The sequence below is a fragment of the Elaeis guineensis genome, chromosome 15 (assembly GCF_000442705.2).
Source record: "Elaeis guineensis isolate ETL-2024a chromosome 15, EG11, whole genome shotgun sequence".
Lineage (NCBI taxonomy): Eukaryota > Viridiplantae > Streptophyta > Magnoliopsida > Arecales > Arecaceae > Elaeis > Elaeis guineensis.
In genome coordinates, this window is record NC_026007.2 from 8,082,774 (window position 1) to 8,108,350 (window position 25,577).

The 25,577-nt window shown below is 39.9% G+C and overlaps 1 non-coding gene across 1 annotated transcript; it reads left to right on the forward strand.

Moving 5' to 3' along the window:
- Positions 1-14,495: 14,495 nt before the first annotated feature.
- Positions 14,496-14,601, forward strand: LOC114913567 (small nucleolar RNA R71). The gene has a single exon (XR_003799505.1). It is a non-coding gene; the product is annotated as a small nucleolar RNA R71 (small nucleolar RNA).
- The last annotated feature ends 10,976 nt before the right edge of the window (positions 14,602-25,577 follow it).

Sequence of the window (25,577 nt, forward strand, 5' to 3'; positions counted from 1 at the left end):
GACTCCGGATGAACTTTTACTGATAAAGGTTCAGTATGGAGTCCTCTGGAGTATAATCTGGAGCTTTCCGATCCCGCCGACCGGGCCAGCACCCCCCACCTGGCCATTTCTGCCTGTACCAGGAGGCCTTCCGTGTTGGGCTCCGGCTTTCGCTTCCACCCTTCGTCGTCGCTCTTTCCATTTTCTAGACATTTCTTTAGCTTCAGTCGTGCCAAATTCCTTTAGGTTTTTGATAGGGTTCCTCTCTCTTTGCCATGTAGTCGAAGTTCAGCCATCTCTTTCTTTGTTTAGGTATTTTACACCTTCAAGCGTCACCCCTCGGCAAAGGACTGGTGGTACTTCTCCCTCCAGTTGGTAAGAAGGGGTTGCTGAAAGGTGCTCCCTCTTCTATCCATAACTGGAAGGGGAAGTACCTCTACGTTCAATGTCCGACCTTAAAGCTGGGATTGCCCGCTTGGGGCTCCCTGAGGGACTATGTCCGTCGGGCTCCTAGTCTGGGGAGGACGACCTTCAGGCCGTCCGGAAGCTTCTTAGTTATCTAACTCCTTCCCTTCCCAACCTTCTGAAGGAGCAGTTCTGTTCAACATCGGCTTGAGTCCCTTGGATCCTGCGAGTATTCCATCTTTCCTTTCTTCTTCTTTTCTTCTTCTCTTCTCCCCTTTCTCCTTTTTTTTTTTTTTGATTGTGCATCACCTCTTCCTTTTCACCCCATTGCTGATCTCTTTTTCTCTCTCTTCTTTTTTTTTTTTCAGGAATGGACGTCGAAGCAGCACAGATGCTTGCCAGGGACCTCAAGGTTTACAAAAGGAAAGGCGCTGCGGCCTCCGGGTCGGCAAAGAAGGCCAGAACAGAGGAAACGAGCTCGACCACGCCTTCCCAGGTGGCTCTCACGGTCGATGTTCCTTCAGACGCCGAGCCTCCGGTTCCTCGGGCCTCTTCAAGGAGTTCTCCCACTGAGGTTCCCACTTCGGGGGCCCGCTTCGAGGAGGTGCTAGGAGTTGAGAGGGGAAGGAGAAGGAAGATGGTGGCCCGCAGGGTGAGCGGCCACCGAGCTGCCATCGAAGAATCCCATGGTTCCGAAGAAGAGCTGATGGAGAATTTCTTTAATGATAGGGACCTGATAAAGCGACTGGTCGATGGCTGCATCCTGTCCGAAGTCATCCAGAGGATCGTTCGCGTCGATCCCAAACAACGGGTTTGGGACTCTCTAGGATCCTTTCTCGAGGTAAACAGATTCACTTTCCTCCTTCCCTCGCACCTTCATTTAATTAACTTCTCAACTTTCATTCTGACCTCCTGGCTGCCCTTGCAGATCGGGCACCAGCTCCTTCCCAACATCGAGGCGACGAACCGAGCGACGAGGGACACCATCCAGGCGGAGGAGGGCCACCAGACCAAAGCCGCCCGCCTCAAGGAAAAGGCTGTCGAGGTAGCCAACCTCCAAGAGGTCCTTGAAAAAGAAAAGCAGGCCTCGGAGGAGATGGTGAGGAAGGCAGAGGCCGACATCACAAATTTGACAGAGCAGATTTCGGTTCTGATCTCAGAGGCTAGGGTCCAAGTGGTGGAGGAGTTCAAGGCCTCTACGGAGATGAGGGACCTGAACGTCAAGTTCGGCCAAGATGCATTCATCAAAGGGTTCGAGCTCTACCAAGAGAAGATGGTTAAGAAATTTTTCGAGCTCGACCTCAGCTTCTTGGACAAGGCGTCTGAAGACAAAGCCGGGCCTTCTCCTACTGCCGCTGCCACCGCAGCCCCCCTTCCAAGAACACTGAGCTCCCCAACTCCTACTTCGGAGGTCTGAGACCTCTGATTTTATATTTTTCTTTTACTACAATTTTTCTTTTCCCTTTTGTCTTTAAGAAACATTCAATCAATAAAATTGGGTTTCTCCTTATGGGGAGCTTCTCTACTCTTTTCTTTTTTCTTTCTGCAATGAGTCGCACCTTGACGCTTTTGTCCCCCGATGGCAGCGTCCTACCGAAGTGCTTCCCTTGCCACAGGGAGTTTCACTGAAGTCCACGATCCAACATCTGAGGAAGAGAGTTCGTCATTTAACAAAAAAGTCGAAGGAAATGGAGAACGAACTTCGCGGGTTGAGGGAGAGCCACTCTGGGGCCACTGCAAAGGCCACCTACTTTCGGAACCTCCACGTGAAGGGGATCATGGAGTACAGTCAGAGGAAGGTGAACTTCGAGATGGAGCTTGAGGAACACAAGAAGCACGCCAGCGACTGATCTTGGGCTCAAGCTTCCAAGATCAGCTCTTTCAGAGTAGAGCTGTCGGCTGCGCAGGAGAGGATTAGCCAGTTGGAAGGAAGCTTATCCTGGCTTTCGTCTCGGGCTGACTACAACCAAGAATGGTCGAAGAAGTTCTCCAACCTTCAGCAATAGCTCCAGGATGCCGAGGCGAACTATAATGCATACCGGGCCGGCTGGTGCAAGCAGGTGGACGACTACAGGGGGAAGCTCAGGATGGCGACCGACGAGGTTGCCCACCTTCAAAGGCAGTTATCTGAAGGAGCTCAGTTTGCTCCTGTTCGGGATCCCGACGAACTCCAATCCCTGAGAGAAATCATAGAAGAGCTATCTGTCACCTTTGGGGAGGGGAAGGTCGAGCTACAACAGTTGAAGATCCAGCTGGTATACGAGCAGCAGGCAGTCAAGGATGCGGAGGCGGAATCCAAGGTCCTGAGAAAGAAGCTCTGAGAGGTGGAGAATGAAAGCCAATGATTTCATTGGAGGTATATGGAGATGCTAATGAGGGAGAAAGAATTGGAATAAGAAGTCGAGAGCTTAAGGCACTCCCTGATGAGGGTCGAAGCCGAAAGTTCGAAGTCGAAAAAAGTCGGGCCCCCTTAGGGCTCTTTTTGCCTTTCATCCTTCTATGTGTCTTCTTTTGCCGTTTGTTTGTTTTTGTTATTTATTATTATTATTTTTTTTTTGGCCTTTCAGGCTCTGTAACGCATACTTTGCTAACGAAATGAAAAGAAGACCTTTGTTACCTTGCCCACGCGTCGTGTTGAATTATCGTTCGTCGGACTTCTTTCATTTTTTGTCCCGTTCGATGTCGAGATTGTCCGAAGGTTCCTTGTTCATCTTTGTATTAGGTCGTCATCATCAAATTTCTTATATTTTTTGGTTTGTTCGAAGTCGACATCATTTGAAGGTTCCTAGCCATTGCCGTGTTGGTTCGTCTTTTTGTTCATGACCATAGATCTCTCTTTCTCTTTCTCCTTCTTCACAGAGATGAGGTCCTTTGTGTCTTTGGTATAGTTTGACCTCCATTTTTCGCTGGTGTAGTCCACCGCTTTTTCTTCACATCTCCCTCCTTCTTTTAAGCAGGGGTTCTTCCTAGCCTTTTACGGGGTCGCAGTAGCGTAGAAGGGCCATCGAGAAGGTTCTCTTCTTTCTTATCAGGTCTCGAATGGCTGGACCTTAGTTGGTGTCAGGATGAGGTTCTTCCCCTATTTCTGATGCAGTCAATTTCAGCTCAGGTTAGGACGAGGTTCTTCCCCTGTTCCTAACAGGGCTGTGGGGGCACATATGGGCATTGTAGGGCCTCTCCCCCCATCTGGTCTAAGAGTAACCGGGCCTTCGACTTTGCTCATGTTAGGGTGAGGTTCTCCTCCTGTCCCTAACAGGGCTGTGGGGGCATATATGGGCGTTGTAGGGCCTCTCCCCCCATCCGATCTAAAAATAACCAAGCCTTCGACCTTGCTCATGTTAGGGCGAGGTTCTCCTCCTGTCCCTAACATGGCTGTGGGGGCACTAAGGGCGTTGTAGGGCCTCTCCCCCCATCCGGTCTCAGAGTAACCAGGCCTTCGACTTTGCTCATGTTAGGGTGAGGTTCTCCTCCTGTCCCTAACATGACTGTGGGGGCACATAAGGGCATTGTAGGGCCTCTCCCCCCATCCGGTCTAAAAATAATCAGACCTTCGACCTTGCTCGTGTTAAGGTGAGGTTCTCCTCCTGTCCCTAACATGGCTGTGGGGGCACATAAGGGTGTTGTAGGGCCTCTCTTCCCGTTCGGTCTAAAAATAATCGGACTTTCGATTTTGCTCATATTAGGTGTCATTTTCGTTGTCTGAAGGGGTTATCCCCTGTCATTACAAGTCCATGCCAAAAGGGAAAGATGTGCAAATCTGAAAGAAATCTTGATTTAAAGCGAAGTCGTTCGTAATACATTTACAGGTTTTTCAAATCTCAGGGCTGTAGAAGGTCTACTCCCCGTCAAGGTCCTCTAGAGATGGAGTTGATGATTCCAATTGGAGGCCGATCTCCGGGTTGCTCTTCCCTCCTTGGCGGCTCAAGTTGCGGCAGGGCCCTTGGCCGATCCTCTCTACCCTCAGGCCGGCGTCGAATGAACCTATCGAGCCGACCTCGTCTGATGAGCTCCTCGATCTTGTCTCGGAGTTGAATGCATTCCTCTATGTCGTGGCCATGGTCACGATGGTAGAGGCAGAACTTGTTAGGATGGCACTTCCCAGGGTGTGTGCGCATCCTTTCTGGCCTTGGGAGCTGCTCTCTGACTTCCATCAGCACCTGGGTTTTCGATGCGTTGAGGGGGGCGTAGTTGCAGAATCTTCCTGGGGGAGAGCTCCGTCGAACCCTGCACTTAGGGCTTCTCTGCCTACACACTCGGGGAGGAGTCTGGGCGCGCTTGTACCCAGGAGGAGTTCGAGAACATGGTCAAGCTTTTCTCAGTCCTTTTTTGACTACGGGCTTACTCGAGTCTCCCGCCCGCCGCTCTCTCGCGGCCTCCTCATCCTTCATCTTGAAGGCTTCTTCTGCTCGAGCGTACCCTTCGGCCTGATCCAGCAAATCAGCAAAATCCCTGGGGTACTTTTTTTCTAGGGAGAATAGAAGGTCATTCTTTTGAAGGCCGCCTTTCAGAGCGGCCATCGCGATCGATTGGTCCATGTTTCGGACCTCCAATGCGGCGACATTGAAACGGTTGATGTAAGCCCGAATTGACTCCCCCTCCCTTTGCTTGATGTTGATGAGGGACTCCAAAGTCCTCTGGAGATGCCGGCTGCTAACAAAATGAGCCACAAACTGGTGGCTCATCTGATCAAAGGAAAAGATGGTACCCAGCTTCAGCATCAAGTACCAGTTTCTCGCTGCTCCCTTCAAGGTGGATGGGAAAGCTCGGCACAGGATGGCGTCTGGCGTGCCATGGAGTAGCATCATTGTCTGGAAGGCCTCCAGGTGGTCAACTGGGTCCGAAGTCCCGTCATAGCTTTCAAATTGAGGGAACTTGAAGTTCGGCGGGATCGATTCCTGCATGATCATTTGAGAGAAGGGAGGGTCAGTACAAATATCCTCATCATAAGCGGGGGGAGCATGGCGGAGTTCTTCGATCCGACGGTTCATCTCCTGGAGCCTTCGATCCAGAAAATCCTCTCGATTATGGGTCTCGAGGGTCTTCTGACAGAATGGGGGTAGAGATCTTCCAGGAGTAGAATCGTGATCTGACTGAGGGCTCTCCACCCTCGGATTCATCTTCCTAGGGAAGATGAGGCGACTGGCCCAAGTGGCCCATCCTACCGCTGGATTTTAGAGTTCCGACGATGTTCTCTCCAGTCGCACTGATGCCTGCGGCTGTTGCTGCTGCTGCATGGCCTGTATCGCTTCAGTGAGGCCTCTGACCTGCTGAACCAGTAGGTCGAATTGCTCTGCACCAACCACCGTTGCCGGAGGAGGAGGAGGAGCCTGGGAAACTGGAGGTGAGGTCGGAGCCTGAGATCTGGCCGCGGAGGCCGTGGATCGTCGAGTGGATGTTTTGCAGGGAGGCATCGGGCGAAGATCTAGTAGAGAAACGAGAAGAGGATGTCGAAGAAGATGACTGGAGGTAGTCCCGTTGAGTGCTCCTTTAAGAACAAGGGTACTGCGAAGACATAGCCCCTTCCTCTAGCGCCAATCCTATTGGTGCAAAAATCCACCGGCGTCGGAGAAGCTAGAGTCGAGGGAGTCGCGGTCACCGCCGGGACCTGCAAAGAAAGTCTAAACCGGAGTTGGGGGTGCTCCGGCAAGACCCTCCGATGCTCAAGTCAGTTCTCTGCCTCAACAAGAATGGAGTGCTCGAACAGAAATTTTAGCAAAGTTTTGAGATAGAAATTAGAGCTTAGAGAATAACGTATCTGGGGTCTCCTTTTTATAGGCGGAGGGTGCAACAGACTGATAACGACGTTTGTAACTACCTGGTAGTGGACCGTTCGGGGCCAGAAGGAGTTTGTAATGAAGAGTAGTGGAGTGGAATCATGGCCATCACCGTGGCCTGCCACGTGGAGCCTGTTGCGGGGAGTGGAGCAGTGTCCGTTGTCGCGACTTGCCAGAGAGTGGTGGGGCCGCACGAAATCCATCACAGGAAGTGGAGCAGAGTCGTGGCCATTACTGTGGCCTGCCAGGGAGTGGTGGAGCCGTACGGAATCCGTCGCAGGAAGTGGAGCAGAGTCGTGGCCATTACTGTGGCCTGCTAGGGAGTCCAGGCCAGTCGGCCGAAGCTCGGTTGAGGTGTCTGGCGGAGAGAGGTATCTATCCATCTGAGAGGAGCTCGGATGTTGCTGGCGAGCCTTCTACCGTTGGGTGCCTTGGGCGTTAATACTGCAGGCGAGGGCCACTTGCTGTAGGAGCTCGGTCAGAGGCTTTCTGTAGATGAAGTTCAGTTTCATGCAGAATTCGACAGAGTGTCGACCGGCAGTGGATGTCAGATGGTGCTGGAGAGGTTCATCCACTGGAGGGGTCCGACTGCTGGATTCCGTGTGTCGTAGGAGTTTGCCCAAAATCTGTCCGCTATAGAAGTTCGATCGGAGTCCGATCTCCGTAGAAGCCCGGATGGAGATCATTTGTTGAGGAAGCTCGATCGAAGCCTGCTTGCAATAGAAATCCGGAAGGAATTCATCCATAATGGAGGCTCGGGCGAAGGCTTACAGTGGAAATCTGATGCAGACCGCTCGTAGTAGAAATTTAAAGTACACCGTTTGTAGCAGAAGCTCGGAGTAGATCGCTTGCGGTAGAAGCTCGAAGTCCGATCCTTGTAGGAGATCGGATGAGGTTTACCTGCAACAGGAGTTCAGGGCGGAAGTCTGCTCCCGTAAGAGCTCGGATGAAGTCTACCTTCAGTCGAAGTTCGGGGATGAAGTCCGGCCCCCGTAGGAGCCTGGATGAAGTCTACCTTTTCGGGGAAGAAGACTGGCTCCCGTAGGGGCCCGGATGAAGTCTACCTGTAGTCGGAGTTCGGGGAAGAAGTCCGGCTCCTGTAGGAGCCCGGACGAAGTCTATCTGTAGTTGGAGTTCGGGGAAGAAGTCCGACTCTCGTAGGAGTCCGAACGAAGGCTACCTGCAGTCGGAGTTCGAGGAAGAAGTCCGGCTCCCGTAGGAGCCCGGACGAAGTCTATCTGCAGTTGGAGTTCGGAGAAGAAGTCCGACTCCCGTAGGAGCCCGGACAAAGGCTACCTGCAGCTGGAGTTCGAGGAAGAAGTCTGGCTCCCGTAGGAGCTCAGACGAAGTCTATCTGCAGTTGGAGTTTGGGGAAGAAGTCTGACTCCCGTAGGAGCCCGGACGGAGTCTATCTATAGTTGGAGTTCGAGGAAGCAGTCCGACTCCCGTAGGAGCCCGAACAGAGTCTAGAAGGTGGTCGACCACCGTAGACACTTGGATGGAGTCCGTCCATCGTGGAGAATCCGATCGACACTGGTGGAGGTTTATCCATCGACAGAACTCAGAAACGTTGCGGAGGCTCGACTGCCGGAAAGGTTCGGAAAGATGTCGCCGAAGGTCGGACGTCGGTAGAATCCCTGGAGGGTCACTCCTGACTCGAACTTCGGCTGGGAGGTATTTTATACCCAACACATCTCATGTATTAAAATTTGATCTAATTAACATGCTTTCAGATATGATACATCACATATAACATCTAAAAAATATGATTTAAATTAAACTATTCAATATTAAAATCTATTCTAGACAGTTACTAAAATAATTCTACAACTAGTCTAGGCATGCAATAGATCAATCTTATGAATTAATTAAATTTTATTTTCTATTTTTTGATTTAAATATAATATTTATAATATTAAAAAAATAAAAAATAAATTATATCTAATTTATATTTTAATCATATTAAAATATAAAATTATAAGACTATTCATAGATTAAACTACTCCTAGTCTAGTCATGCATCTCATACATGTTAGATCTACTTAGATTTAATTTTAATTTTTTTTGATTTCAGATCCTATCATATCTGATGTGACATCTAAAATCTATCAATATCAAGTAAATAAAAATAAAAATTAGATCTAAAATAGAGCCATCAACCTGGCTTTGATATCAGTTGAAGGGAAAAACTGGCTTTTTCCTTGTAGGATCTTCCAGATCTAATAAGATCTAGGATGAAATATTTTAAAAAAATTATCCTATAATATTTCAGATCTAAGATCTATTAGATCTAATTTTTATTATCTGATATTAAATCTAAAATTAAATCTAAAATCATGAGGAATAGAGAAATACCTCTAGGGTAACTAGATTACCCTGTAGATGATTGCAGCAATGCCCGAGGTTCTAAAATAGCCACACAGTCGTCTGGCCTCTATCGGTATCCACTCAAGTAGGATCTGGATCATCTTCTCCTTGCGAATCTTTGCTTTAAAAATTAGATTTGGATCTGATCTGGAAGACCTTCAAAAGATCTTCTGAAGCTGGAGCAGTAGCTTTTTGACAAATCTCTGCAGTCTTCTAATCAAAGAGCCACCATGCCTTGGACAAGCACCAGATGGATGCCCAACCTCTTGGACATGAAGAGGGGAGGGAGAGGAGCAGAGGGGGTATAGAGAAGTAGAGAAGATTTAGGCTTTTTCTAGTTATTGAGCAGAGTCGCTTAACCCTAGGCACAGATAGGGTTTAAATAAACCCTGCTGCGCCATGCAGTGCCACATCATTCTACCAATCAAAAAATTTTAATTAATTTTAAAAAAATTTTGATTGGTGGAGTGATATCATCTGATCATATCAAATAAGAATCTCCATAATTCCTCCTACTGTTGGCACCAACACTGGATAAGCACAGTGAGATTGGTGCCCCACAGTCCAAGTTGATTAAGGGATTAGAGTTCTCATCTCATGGGACTCTATCCTTATCCACTTAGGGCGCACGCCATATCTGATTATGGCACCCATTTTGAGGGTAAAATTAGTAAGTAGACACTCCACAAAAATTCTCCAATGACCTCTTGTCAAGTGGCCTTTAGTCCAAGGTCCATGGGTCAACGTTTGACCAATATCCTAAAATAGAAATGGCAGGTGACAGGAATTAGCAAGTGTTGTCTTAAATTTATCTCATGAATTAAGACAAGTTCTTTCTAAGCTGGACTGGCTCCAGTCAGACTGAGAGAAACCTTCTCAAGGTTCTTTGGGTGAGTCAAATCACATTTGGCTTAGTCAAGATGAAAAAGATTACATGAGGAGAAAGTTAGGCTCAATCGTGTGCTAGCATGATTTTTTTGAACCTAATTGGATCTAATCCAAATCAATCGAACTGGGCTAGCTCAATTGATGACATCTAGACCCTAACTCTTGTTTGTGTGATCTAATTAGGTTCATTTCTGTATGGTAATGAGACATGTCGTGATCTCATCATCGACATCATCGAAACTTCTTTCGATGGATCAGAACTCTTCTGATTCATACAATTAGAATGATCGATCATCAAGATCATTCTAATTGCTTCTAAAATCCACCAGTGATACCTAGCAGTATATGATGGCAATCTATCAGAAATAAAAATAAACCTCTCGGTGCAGCTACCTATGTGATTGAGTTCTTCTATCATGAGTTTCGACTGAATTAAGGTTAAGGAGAACTCGTCAAATCCAACATCAGTCATATGAATCAATCGATTGATCCAAGTCCGATGTGAAATCTTAATGAAAAACTCTTTTTCATTATTTCACTCTGCCATGGCCATGGGCTTAAGGACTCAATCTTTCGATCATCATAGGACTACTCCTCTCATCTACCGAGGTTGATAGATCCTATCTTGGTGCAATCTCGCTCCTATAATGAATATGCTACAGCCAACATACACCTCAGGGTTTTGAATGGCTAGAAGATCGAGTTATGGTGTAGTCAAACTATAACATACTCAAGATGAACTGTCGATGTACCTCAGGTCAAAGAACTAGACACACAGCTGCAGCATCGAGCTAGTCATCGACGAGAAGGTAGACTTCCTTATGACTGCTCGAGGTGGTCACGCTCAGTACTCTCATTCTCAATGAATACCTGTACTTTTATTTTGGTGTCTTCTCACTGTAGACTCAAGACATATCTATTCTAAGAAAGCGATTGTACACCAACCTTCCGGATCGATCACCATCCTCGTGATGATCCTATGGTCAGGAGCTGTTTATGAGTTAGTTATGTAAATTCATGCCTTAAATTTTCAACTCTTAAAAATATGAATTAACATTCTTACTAACTCAAAGGATGTATCACAGACATAATGTACACAATGTGATAGTAGAATAACCCTTTGATTCATTTATAATCAAAATTACAAATTTGCCCTTACATTTGTACAGAAATGTGTCAGCCAATCTGGTATATAGGGCACACATCTAACACGTCGCTCCATCGATCGACTGTCAGCCAGCCACCGATGGTCCTCCACCACCTTGAGTTTCATGCCAACTTGAAACACGTGTATCTCCTCCGTCCGAGCTTCATTTGAGGTGATCTTAGTTTCATTGGACTTCATTTTTCATCGTGGACCTCACTATGGGCTCAATATGGATCGAATCTCAAGATATCAAATTCTAATAAAATTTAATCATTTATCTATATGTATCTCAATTAGAAAGCAATGATTCAGTTGATGATGCATTAGAAACTCTTTTCTAATTATCATCCTACTTTGGTCAAAGACTTTCAGAATCACTAACCTATGAGATCACATAGGATGTTTGCTCTCCTTATTAAGAGTGTCTGATCCTTTATTGATCACTCACAACCTCCATACATACTTCATCATATCCAGAACATCCCATCAAGGATCAAAGAATCAAGTTAGGAAGTAAACCAAAATATGGATCCATGTACACAAGATATCATGGTGATCTCAGATCAAAGAATCACTTACACAACTCCTACTAAAGAATCATTAGTTGACATATAAATATGACTCCATCTGATGTTCTCTTGCAGGTCTTTTCAGTGAACTCATTCTCTAATAAGCACCTATATCTATCGTAGTATAGTTCAATTGGATATCGGATAGAGTTTTGCTAGTGTAATAGATCACATGTGGTTTGTTATTGATTCTTTGACCTAAGACGGCCCCTATTGCGAAATTGAAAGTATCACACATGATTTAAAATGGGAAAGACCAATCAGGGGGTTGTATTATGGGTGCTGTTGTTAGGACTGCTCATAATGTGTGGAAGGCTTGTAGATATTCTTCATTAAAGATAAATGGTATATCTTTGGCTAGCAGATTGCACAAGAGTCTTGATATTTTACTAAAATCTTTAATGAAGCATCTGTAAAATCCAATATGATCTAAAAAGGATCGTATTTGTCGAATCGAAGTGGGGGGTGATAGTTTTGAAATGACCTTGATTTTGGCTTTGTCTACCTCAATTCCCCTTTCAGAAATAATATGTCCCAATATGATTCTTTCTCGAACCATGAAATGACTCTTTTTTCAACTTAAAATCAGATTTGTTTTCGTGCAGCTCTTAAGGACTTTGGAGAGATTATGAAGACAATCCTCAAAAGTGGTTCCAAATATGGAGAAATCATCCATAAAAATTTTGAGATATTTGTCTACCATATCCGAAAAAATGGCCAAAATGCACCATTGAAATGTAACGGGTGCATTGCAGAGCTCGAACGGCATACGTCGAAAAGTAAAAGTGCCATAGGGGCAAGTGAAGGTGATTTTCTCTTGATCATCCAAAAATACAGTTATCTAATTGTACCCTGAATAACCATCTAGAAAATAGAAAAAATGTTGACCCGCTAGCCGTTCTATAATTTGGTCGACGAAGGGTAATGGAAAATGGTCCTTCCTAGTAACAGTATTTAATTTTCTATAGTCAATGCATACTCGCCAGCTAGATGGTGTGCAAGTGGAGAATAATTCACCTTCTTCATTCTCCACCACAGTAATACTTGATTTCTTAGGTACTACTTGGGTAGGGCTAACCTATTTACTGTCGAATATGGGGTAGATGATTCCAGCATCTAACCATTTTACCACCTCTTTCTTCACTACTTCATGCATGTTTGGGTTCAGTCTCCTCTATATGTCTCGATGAAATTTGACATCTGCCTCATAATGAATGTGGTGCATACACATGGAGGGGTCAATTTTTTTTAGATCGGCAATAGACCAGCCGATAGCCTCTTTGTTTTTCTTCAGAACATCAACCAATTGTGCTTTCTGATCTGAGGTCAAGTCTGATGCAATGATCACTGAGAGGGTCTCATTAGGTCCTAGGAATGTATACTTGAGTGCAACTAGAAGTGGCTTTAATTCTAGCATAGGTGGTGATTCTAATGACGGAGCTGTAGGTGTATTGGCTAATGCAGGCAATGGTTCGTACTTAATTATCCAAGGGAGAGTAGTTTCATTATTTGATGTATCAACTAGAATGTTTACTTCTTCGCTACCTCCCTCCATATCACAGTCATCCACTCTAAAGTACGTCACATGGGTGTCTCGAAAATCATGTGCAAAAATTGTTGATGTTACTTTCTCTATAATGTTCTCAAATGTATCTATGTCGAAGCAACTATCCGTTGATGGTCTCTGGGATGCACTGAACACATTCAGTCTCAGTTTTTTATTTTTAAATGATACGTCCATGACTCCTATCCTACAATTGATGCACGTATTTACCGTAGCTAGGAAGGATCTGCCTAAGATAATTGGAATTTATCTTGAATTGCCACTCAGTTCCATATCAAGGACTAGAAAATCAACTGAAAAATAGAACTCATCTACCTTAACCAAAACATCCTCGATCATCCCACGTAGTGTCTTAATTGAGCTATTAGCTAACTGTAGAGTGATCGATGTGGGTTTCAGTTCTTCGAATCCAAAAAGTTCATATGCCGAGCTAGGTAAAAGGTTCACACTAGCCCCTAGGTCCAGGAGAGCTTGTTCTATGTGAAAGTCCCTTGTAATGCAAGAAATGGTAGGTGCACCTGGATCTTTAAGCTTTGGAGGGATAGCGTGTTGGAAGACAGAGATAGCTTGTTCGGTTAGGTATACTTTCTTCAAAAGTTGTGGTCATGATTTATGTTTCTGGGTGCACAATTCTTTCAAAAATTTTGCATAAGTTGGAAACTATTTGATTGTGTATAGAAGGGAGAGATTAATTTGGACTTGCTTAAATAATTATAACATCTCATCAAGTCTTCCTCCCTTCTTATCTACCAGAGTAGGGGCTTTTAGGGCATCCGAAAATGAGGTTTTAGGCAAGTAAGGTGATTCCGATACAGTTGGTCCATTCTCTACTTTTGTGTCCTCCTTGCTCTTAGGTGATTCGGGCTTTGTCTGAGGTCTAGGGTTGGTCTCATTGGTTTTACTCGTATGTTCAATGACTTTTTCATTTTTAAGAGTCATGATTGATTTGACATGTTTAGAAAAGATTTCTGGAGCATTGGAGCTCTCAGCCATGAATTACCCTCTCGGGTTGCTCTCAAGTTGGCTAGGTAATTTTTCTCCTTCCCTCCTACTGAATGTGGTTGCTAGTTGACCTATTTGGGTCTCAAGCTTAGCAATGGATTACATATGGGAGTTAAGAGTTTGGGCGTTGACTTCTAATCATTTTAGTGCTTTTAAAACTTTCTCCTCAAAAGCTGAATTGTGACCAGTGATAGATGGTTGAGGAGCATTTTGGAACTGGTGGTACGATCCATGCCTATATGTTGGATCTTGATGTTAGGTCTAGGTACAGCAGGGCCAACCACTGGCTGTGGTCTCCAGAAAAAATTTGGATATTTTCTCTAATTGGGGTGATACGTGTTTGAGTATGGATCATTTCCTAGTCTATGAGCTTGTTGGGTTTGAGCTTGCTGGACCTGCTCATGTCAAACTCAAAAAATTGAGGTGCGGTTGGGCATTCACTAACAAAATGGGTCGGGCTTGCACATAATGCATAAACATCTTAGACTGGATTAGGTAGAATCGAAGAGTATCCAGTATTCAAAAGATGGTCTAATTTTTGGGATAACTCATCTATCTTACTGTGGATATCCATAACATTTTCAATCTGATAGATTCAACCTCTTTTTTGTTGAGATATGAGTTGTTCTCTAGAGGTGGCAGACATGTGATGCAGGGAGTTTTCACTAAGTATTTCAAAGAGCTGTCAAGCCTCATCCTCACTCTTTAGCATGAATGTCCCACCACACGATGCATCGATCATTGGTCAGTGTTTCTCTGATAGACCATCATAGAAACACTGAATAAGTTGGCATTTGGGGACAGCATGGTGGGGACATTTACGAATAAGGTCCCTTAACCTTTCCCATGTCTCATGAAAAAGTTCACCATCCAATTGAGAAAAACTAATGATGGCTTTTCTAATTTGATTTATTTTTTTAATTGAAAAGTATTTCTTGAGGAACTCTCTCTGAAAATGATCGCAAGTTGAAATGGTTATGAAATCTAGGGAGTTTAACCAATGCTTGGCTTTGTCCTTAAGTAAAAAAGGAAATAGTTTCAACCTGAGGGCATCATCGAAGAAGTTTTGGAATTTTATTGTGGAGCATATCTCAAGAAATTCATCTAAGTATTTGTACGGATCCTCATTCATCAGTCCATAAAATAATGATAGCATTTGAATAATGCTGGACTTGATTTTGTATTGTGCCACCTCCACAGGAGGAGGCTAGATACATGGCGAGTATGTGTAAGATAAGGGAGTAAAATACTTCCTCAATTGTCGTGGTGGGTCAGTCTCTTATTTTGGATTCATAGTTTTGATTTGGTTTGTTCGAATCGTTCTTTCTAGCTTTAGGTCTAATGGATGTAAATCAGGTTGTAATGATCGACATCTTAGCATGCACCCAAAAGATCTCATTTAATTTTAATTTCAATTTTTTTTTGAAGAGAAGAGGAGAAAAGGAGGAGGGAAAAGAGTTCTAAAGAAGAGAACCTAAGGAGTTCTAATGCTAAGAAGATAGAGAAGAATTAATTAGATTTGATGTTTTTAGTTAATAATCAAGTGGTTCAATCAATCCTATCTATGGGTTATCCTAGATCTAGATAGTTCCTAACTGTCAAGGTCATCTTCAAGCACTCCAAGTAGCAGACTAGTCGCTCAACTGGCCAGATAAGTTTAAGGTTGATGGGGGTCCCCCCGTTGCTTTCTTTAGACACCAACTACATTGGCTAGGTAATCGAACGAAATCAATTAATGAACCACCTTCTTTCGGGATGTAATTTCTGAACCACTTTTTTAGACACCAGTTAAACTGACTAAACTGAATTCGGTCTAACTTTTAGGGTTCCTTGTCTTACTGAACTCGAGGATCGTTAGGGATCAACGTCTAATAGATTTTAAATTAAAAATTTAGGTCAATGCAATTACAAGATGGTAGTTTGTGGACCAAGAAAGGATGATAAAATCTCCACCTTATATTGATTAGGGTTTTGCCCTTAAGATTTTTTTATGAAAATATGCAATGCAAAAAGAAAAAGTGTCCAAACATGTTATATAGCTTTTAAGATTTAATTAGTTTTTTTATATTAGTCAAGTGTTATGTGATGTCTTTGTATTCTTTTTATATTATGTTATCTTTAAGCAAGAAAAAATAAGAGGTAAGTTTTAAATTAGGTTAATTAGGTATGAGAAGATCTAGTAAATCTAATTAAATAAAAAGTAAATAATGTTAAGATTGAAAGGCAAGTAGGTAGCCTACAAATAAAGCAACAAATCAAATCTACTTTTAGGACAATAAATTATTTTAAGCTATGGAAAGCAGAAAATCACTAATTATATAAAGCAGTAAATTATTCTAATCTATTTAGAAAGCAGTAAACCATTAGGCTATAGAAAGTAATTTTTTTTTTTATGCATGCAAATAAAGAAATCTAGATATAAAATAATAAATCTACCATATACAAAAAGCAATATAAGGTAGAAATTTTAAAAAAGAATACATAGAAGACAATCAAGCAATCTAAAGTAACAAATAAAAATCTAAAAAGTAGTAAAATATTTTTTTTATTATTTTATAGATTTTTTTTAATTTTTTTTAAAACAATCATATCAAGATCTTCGACAACAATGCCAAAATTTGATGCATGTCGTAGCACATCAAAATTAACCCTACTTACTACTATGTAGATAGAGTGAGTCGGGATCGTATCCGTAAGGATCTTAGTTGATTGTTTCAAAAATATAAAAGAAAAGAATAATAGATTGTAAGAGACTAAGAAAGAAGCATAGAAATTATAATAAAAGTATTTTTTATTAATCAAATAAAGAAGCATACATAAAGAAAAGAAATAAAATTATGATACAAGATAACTAAACCAAGTTGATCTTCTTGCTATGTCCGATGATGGATGTATCTCCTTGAATCCTTCATCTTCCTCCATACAGATAGTGGTAGGATGGCTGGAAGGCTTGGTCTAAAAATTTTAAGAAAAAAAAGTTGATGGAAATGGGTATGCAGAAGAGAAAGGGTAGCGGTACTAGGATTAGGACCTCTCCTAAATTTGATGGGATGTAGAAAAGAGATCTGTGAAGGAATATGGTGTCGTGCAAGGGTTAGTACCTCCCCTAGACTTATAGAGAAGAAGAAGAGGGAGAGAGAAAGAGAGAAGCTTGAAGAGAATTTAGGGTTGGTTTGATTGGAAGAGAGAAAGGAAAGAGCTTTAATGGAGGAGAGAAGGAAGAGATGATCCCCATAAGGGGGCTGATGTCTTGAGAAAGGAGGGCTAGGGGTGCTATTTATAAAGTAGGGAGGCTAGGATTTCATGAAAAGAAAGGTGGGAGCGTGAATAAGGATCCTTGGATCTTCATATTGATTCTCCTCCATTGATCTTTAAGTCGTGTTCATACTAGAATGGGAGCTGGTTCACTCAAGTTTGATCCAATTTGAGTCTAATAAGTCATATGAATCTAAACTTTCAATTACCTACAAAATAGACTAGAAAGTTTTAAATTTTAATAAAATAACATTGATTATTACAATATTTAGTACCTCTAGCGACTTAAATTAAGTATTCATCAGTCTCACTAGCATGATCTCATCACGGTCCTAAAACCATTGCTCAGACCTAAGGGATTCATTATAATCTTAAAAATAATAAGATGCAGTATATAATGAATCAAAAATATCTATTTTATTAATAATATAAATATCAATTACATGAGTCTGAAAGATAAATTATAAAAAATACCTTATCGCATCTCATATGTGATGGGCTTGTAGGGCATTATTCTTTCAATCTCAACTCTGGATCTCTCAGATCCAATGGCATTCATTGCTTACTCAATTATGTTCACAGATGCATCACTATGCAAATGATAAAGACTATCTGTAAGAATTAAATCCAAATGATAATCACAAAGGATAGATGTCGACGGCCACAGTAGCAACTCTTGTCCTATTGCTGATTTTAAGGATAGTATTGAGCAATTTCAACATGCTTACTCAAGGCATGTCCTTGTTTCTTTAGGCTCTCCAAGTATGTACCTCTGAATCTTTCAAGATTCCTTAGTTACCAACATTTTGATCAATCCAGATAAGATGCTATAATGGTCATTCATATGGTAGTTTATCATAAACTATCCACACAAACTAAAAAGGGATCACAGGATCAATTCCATAAGTAATTTCTCATGCATGGTCATGTCGAGTCTTTTAAGCTCCTTAATATCCTTGATTATTATCAAATAGTGATCGTAAACTGACTGCCCATCATGCATCTCATGTGCTGTGTGACTCTGATCATCACACAACACCTGTAGATGAATCAACATGTCATTGGCAGTGTACATGTGTGTTAAGAATTATGTCCTAAAATCAATCGTGTGATGATTGAGTTTCTCTTTATATATGAGTTATTGATAAATGAAAAAAAGTTATTCTGATATTTTTTCGTCACAAAGTTACATCTTCCTTGAACTCTTGTGTTATGATGAAGTCTTTAGAACTATATTAGTGTGCGATAAAGAGAAGATTTATCGTATAGTTCTTAAACATGTTCGTGACCAAATGATACGTCATTATAGGACGATGATGTTTATCGAGTGGAGGTCATTGTGTGCCATATGGGTTGGTTGTTCTCTTAACCAAAGAGTGTGGTGACACTGGTATGACATACAGGTGAGATGTAGGAGTACATCATCATTGAACAAGTGACTCACCTGCTGAGCATTCTGGTGTCAAGAACTACTCGTAAAGCATATGGGTATAAGTATCCTTCAGACTTAAGATCACCATAGTGACTTGCAAGTAACTCACTGTGCTTTGGTGCCAGACTATCTGGAGTTTTAATGCAGTGATGTAAAACTACTGGGCATAGTCAAGTACTTGTATGTGTGGATCAAGATGGGATTAATCTCTTCAGATTATTGGAGTTGATGTATTACTATATTTTAATTTAGTAAAATCTTGTTCAGGATAATCTATGAGATAGATTTGAAAGGTTGAAATACAATATGGATGAAGCAATCTTGGTTGACAGTTAACCTAAGACCATCCTAGAGCATTCAGGGTCAAAAGGATGAATTATACGGTAACTATGTATATGGATTCTAAAATATTTTTTTATAATAATTTTATCTATTTGAACGTGGAAAATCATTGCTAGATGGTATCTCGATTAGTGTAAGAATCGATTCCTATGCTACAGCTTAGTGTTTGAACTTATAGAGTCACACATACAAGCCAGACATCGTAGGAAAGAATTGGCCTATATTTATATATCCAATTTGAAAGTACTTGACTTGATTGAATATATAGCTAACTTGATTGAGAATTAAGTTATGAATCAAATGAGATTGAAGAGTTGACTATGTCTAGCTAGCACTACACATGAGGTTCAGGTTCAATCTTGGGGATGAACAATTTTTGATCTATGATCCAAAGAGCATATGAAAGATTAGATTTAAGTGCTAATTAATTTTAAATTAGATATAAATTAATTAGGTTTAATTGGATCTAAAATTTTAAGTTAGACTTGGTACAAAAGTCTTAAAGAGTTTGGGATTGACAGCCTTTCGAAATTATTTCGAACCAGCTTCAAATTGAATTCGAATCGGATCCTTTTGGATGAGATATGAGAAATCCTACTTGCACTAAGATTTCTCTCTCTTATGGGCTGACCAACACTTGGAAGCTTTCTCATTGTGGGCATCCCATGTGAGTAAGGGATTGGATGCAATATGGTTTGTCATATGTGATGGCAATACTATCTTATATAGGAGTCCTTCTTTCATGAGCATTGGACTGATTCAAAGCATGTTTGAGTTAGGAGTCCTATACTTATTGGGTCATGAGAATCATCTATAAATAGAGAAGATCTCTTCCTATGAATGCATAGCAAATGGAAAATAAATCAGATTAAGAGAAGAGAGAAAGAGAAAGAGAGAGAGAGGCGTGAGAAGAGAGAGGCCCTTTCTTCTTCTCCTTGGCCTCTTCCCTTTAGTGCCACCCCTTCTCCCTTGGCATGGGCCCTCCTTGGGCATCCCATTTGTTGGTATGAGGTGTCACACTAGCACATCTCCTTCCTCCTTTGATTGAGTTGCGATGATCGGAGTTCATCCCACTTTCCTGCGGCATCTGGTGTGTATGCGAAGTAGAGGATATGCACATCCAGACCACCGCGAAAGATTGTTTCAGATTTTTGAAGATTTGATCTCTGATTCTTCTACTAATTTGATAAAAAATTATTTTTTTTTCATGTAGATTAATAAAAAAATTTTAGATGCAACCTGGGCTATCCGAAGAGAAACAGTTTACCTTCCCTTCAATTGGTATCAGAGCAGGACTGAAATACATACATGCATATTTAAATTTTTTTATATTATTTATATATTATATTAATTTAAATTTATTATTAAATATTAAATCTAATTTAAATCTATTTATATAAAATTTTTTATCTGATTTTGATTGGATTAGATGAGCCTAATCAATTATTGATCAAGGTTGTTATAAGTTTGTTATAACAGAATTTTACTGTTGCTAAATTTTTAATGGAATAATAATATGAATTAAAATCTATTTTAAATTTATTTTAATAGAATTTTAATGTTATTGTTTCTATTATGAAATGAGGTTTATTTCAGATTTGAATTGGATCTATTTTGATGGATATTTAGATCTGAATCTTATCAAAATTTGATACTATGCGAAAATAGATTTTACCAAAAATTTATTCCTTATGCATTCATATTTATATCTAATTAATTTTTTATATGATTTTAAATCTAAAATTGATATTTTATAATCAGTATAAGATGTGTTTCAGATCTGATATGATGTATATGATGCATCAAATCTAATTAGATTAGATGATGAATATGATTGATAAGATCTAGGACATGTTCATGACCTAAAATTATTTTGTCAATAATTGTATGTTGATGTAATTATATACAAAATTAAATTTTAGATCTTAGTAGCCTAGTACTCAGATTGATGAAATCACTAGATTGTTTGGTCATAGGAGATTGAAGAGATTAATCTCTCTTTTGCCTATTCGATGGGTTCTGTTATGACATGTAGGAGTATTATTGTGATCCGATTTCATGAAAAAAAATGAACAGATTTTTATGAATTATTTTAATTATAAATATATTTAGATTAGATCTAAAATAATTTATGATTTATTATAATAATATAAAATTTAGATATAAAATTATTTTAAATTTGAATAGCATGTCACATATAATGTAATCAGTATAGATCTAAAAGTTGTCATGATGCATAAGATATATGTATGAAGTTTAGATCATACCTATATATGTTTAATTATTAAATATATTATAAAAAAATATTTTTATGAATTAAAATATGTGGTATGCTTCACCTAAAATCTGGTAAAATAGTTCTATAGATTGAAATACACGTTTCACATACTTAATTTTGAATTAGACTTTGAATGATCTAGATTTAAGAATTGAAGATCATTAAGACACCACATAAATTGATGGAAAAAGGGTTAGCTTGAATTAGATCCTACTAATAGGTTAGATCTAGGGTTAAAAATATATATGGATCAAGTAGAGAAATTGATTAAATTTAATCAAGTATTGAATTAGATTAGGTCAGGATTTCTCTAAATCAACCTCAATAGTTGAAGTTTGATCAAATCCATATATTTGACCCTAATAAATGAATCATGATCATGGCTTTATGGTTGAGCTTGAATCTTCTGGTGGATCAAATCAAAACTAATTAACCAGTTAGTATCTAAGGTAAGTTTGGTAGATTTGATCAAGTGATTTTTAATTGGGAGTTATTCACCTAGATGTGTCTACGGTGAGTTAAGGGCACACCCCCCTATTGATCTCACTTATCTGGCCAATATGGAGATTATATTTTGATTAGGTCACTAGTTGATTTATGCAGACCCATGCCATTAAGGTGAATCAGTGTGACTGATTTAGGTATTTTTAGACCAGCTTATGTTTAATCCTCTATATGACTTGGTGAAGTTAGTGGGAGGATTTATAGCTTGCAGATCATCTTCTTTTCTTATTCTCAGATCAATAAAATTAAATTTTCTAAATTATTAGGTCCATAAAATAATAGAGTTATGAGATAATTTGGTCATAGCCTCCCATTAATGAAAGAATAATGTCATACAAGCCAATCGCATATAGGATGCGATTGGGTCTTTATTATAATTTATCTTCCAAACTAATATAATTGATATTTATTATTAATAAAATATGATATTTTTGATTCATTATATGCTGCATCTTATTTATTTTAAGATTATAATGAACCCCATAGGTTTAGGCAATGGTTTTAGGATCGTGATGAGATCACGTCAGTGAGACCTAATTCTTTGGTAGCCCTAATCTAAAATATTCTTAGTCGTTGGTATATTGACTCAGGGATCAATGATACTGGTAAGACTGGCATATCCTATATATGCTCAGAAATGAGGGTGGTTGATCTTACAACCATTTATATGAGGACACTAATACAAAGATATGGATGCTCATTAGAGAATGAGCTCACTGAATTGACCTACGAGAGAATATCAGATGGAGTCTTATTTACATGTCAACTGATAATTCTTTAGTGGGAGTTGTGTATGTGATCTTTAGACCTGAGGTCATCATGGTACCTTATGTACTTAGATCCATGTTTTGGTTTACTACCTAATTTAGTTCTCTAATCCTTGTGTGGGATGTTTTAGATATGGTGAAGAGTACATGAAAGTTGTGAGTGATCAATAAGGGATTAGTCACTTCTAATAAGGAGAGCGAACATCTTATGTGATCTCATAGGTCGTTGATTCGAAAGTCTTTGACCAAAATAGGATGATAATTAGAAAAGAGTTTATAATGTATCATCAACTGAATCATTACCTTCTGATCGAGATATATAATGATAAGTAATTGGATTTGATATATTTTCATGCCCACAGCTCATCTGGGATGTTGTTTGACTGAAGGATTGAATTACATGGGAACTTACCACTGAAGGATATTTTGATAATTTTTTGCCAAAATTTTAAATCTTTTGGATAGTCATGACATGTTGTTGACATTAATCTAAACTTATGGGCTCATCAAAATTAAAAGTATTTGATTTTGGAATTAATTTGGAAGAGTCCAAGTTGATTGGGACTCTTCGGATGATCTAATCTCATTGGATTAGGGTTACATCGAAAGTCTGGGTCCACTGCTAGCTAGATTTGGAACCCAATGGGTCACACACTTTGAGATTTGATCTTGATCTGATCTAATTAGAGTATAATATAAATTCTATGGGTTAATTTGATATGCTAGCATATTGTATTAATCCAAGTTTCCAAATTAGTTTAGATCAAATTGTTTGAGCTAACCTAGACCAGTTGGCTTTGACCTAATGGGATTGGATCAATTTGGATTGGATCCCTATCCAACTTAGACTAGTTTTAAGTGGAGAAGGAGTCCTTTGTGCTCACTAGAACCCACATGCAAAAATAAATGCTGCCCCTTTTATTTTGGTGTGTGAAGTAAAGAGTCCTTAAAGAAGGCTCTTAACTAACATGCGTTGCCTTAAATTCCTGATCAGAAATCCTATGCTTGTCACCAAAATTTATTAAAATTTTTATGGCATGTAGAAAGCTAATAGTTCTTCTGTGCTAAATAATTAGATCACCAAAAATTTACTTGGTGAATTAATTTAGCACATGGGAAGTTGGAGCGCCAAAGGTTGGTGCCCCTTCATCCCATGAGACATCCCCTGGTCCCCTATCTATAGGGGATGCCCCACATGGCTTCTTACTATGATTTTTAGGTGAAATTAGAGAGAAGAGATGTGGTAAATATAAATTTTTTTTTTAAAAAAAAAAAATTTTAAAAGAGAAAATTTTGAGTGGCAAAAGTTGCTACAAGGGTGGTGAGATTTTCAGCAAGTGTTGCTTGAGTGCCCTAGGATTTGATTTTTCTATATGTTGAAGCTAAAAATTAAATTCTAGATTGTATGACATCTAAAGAGTGTCTTCTTGATGTCATTCTAGTTATAAGATTAAAAGCAACTGAGCTTTGGTGCGATCGTCACGTAAGTTCGAAGTCGGCAGTGTTCTTAAGAAGACAAGGCTGCGGCAACGCACCAGTTGGAAAGGACCTTAGCCATCTTTTGTGTGGATCACTGTTGGAGGATTTCTATGTTGGGGTCTTGTGGAGAACACCAATGTGCCACTTTTTTATTTTGGTGAAAGTATAAAATTCTATCTCGATGCATGCTTGTTTTTGCTTTGATCGATATCGACAAGGTGATTCTAGGATTTGGATTCCAGCTCGATAGTTTTTTTGATAAAGCTACTAATTTGTATGAAGTTTGATAAAATAGTGAGAGATACAATTAGATAAAAATCTTAGTCTCGTTGTGCATATCATCATGAGTTATCCGCTTATATTATATTCTTATTGTTGTAGATTAACTACACTCATGGCATCCTCATTTTCACTAAGAGGTATCCTAAATGCAAACAAGTTGACTGGATCCAACTATATTGACTGGTTAAGAAACTTGAGAATTATTCTCACTCAGGAGAAAGTCTCCTAGATTCTAGATACATCTGCTTCAGATTCTCTTAAGGAAGATGCTTTCGAGGAGAAAAGGGCTACATATAAGATGTGGAAAGGTGACAGTGTGACTGTCAAATGCATCATGCTTGCTTCTATGAGCAATGAGCTCTAGAGATAGCATGAGGACATAGATGTTCCCTCTATTCTCCTTAATCTTGAGGAGTTATATGGGGAACAAAGTCAAACTGCTCGATATGAGATATCAAAGTAGTTGTTCCATGCCCGCATAACTAAAGGCACCGCCGTGCAAACTCATGTCCTAAAGATGATTGATTTGATCACTCATCTAAAACAACTGGGTTTTGCCATAGATGGTGAATTGAGTCAGGATTTGATTATGCAGTCTCTTCCTGACTCCTTTTCTTAGTTTGTTATTAATTATCATATGAACAAACTAAACATTAGCTTGCCTGAACTGCTGAACATGCTAAAAACAGCAGAGAGCCATTTCAAGGATGAAAAGGCTCAAGTCCTTCATGTTGATAAGATCAGCAAGAAGAAGGTAAAGAAGGGTTCTAAGAAAAAGATGAACTCTAAGGCTAGCATCTCCAAGAAGAAGGCGAAGAAAGTCTCCGCCAAAGGTACTTGTTATCAATGTGGCAAGGAGGACCACTGGAAGAAGAATTGCAAGGAGCACCTTACAACTATGAAATCAGTAAATATTGCTAAAGATTTGTATATGATACAAACTAATTTATCATTAAGTACTTCAATTTCAGATTTTTGGATATTGGATACCGCTTGTGGTTCACACTTTTATAAATCATTGCAGAGACTACAGAAAATAAAGAATCTGAATAAAGGTGACTTCGAGCTGTTCGATGCTAGTGGAGAGTCCAATCAGATCGAAGTCGTAGGAACCAGGATTTTGAAGTTACCTTCGGGCAAAATTTTGAAACTGAAGACCTGTTATTATATTTCAGATATTGTTAGAAATATTATTTCTGTATCATTATTATTGAAACAAAATTTTGAAATAATTGCAAAGAACAATGGTTGTTCTATTTATTTTTCTAACGAATATTATAGAAGTGATTTTATTGATAATGGTCTTATATTTTTTTCACTTAATGATAATGTATTTCATATTGATAATATGAAGAAAAGAAAGAGAGAAGATGTGAATGTCACATACCTCTGGCACTACCGACTTGGCCATATAAATGAGTCAAAGATTAACAAGTTATACAAAGATAATTTTTTTGATCCTAATGATTATAAATCATATAAAACTTGTGAATCTTGTCTCATGAGAAAAATAATCAAGACTCTATTTACTGGATATGGAGAT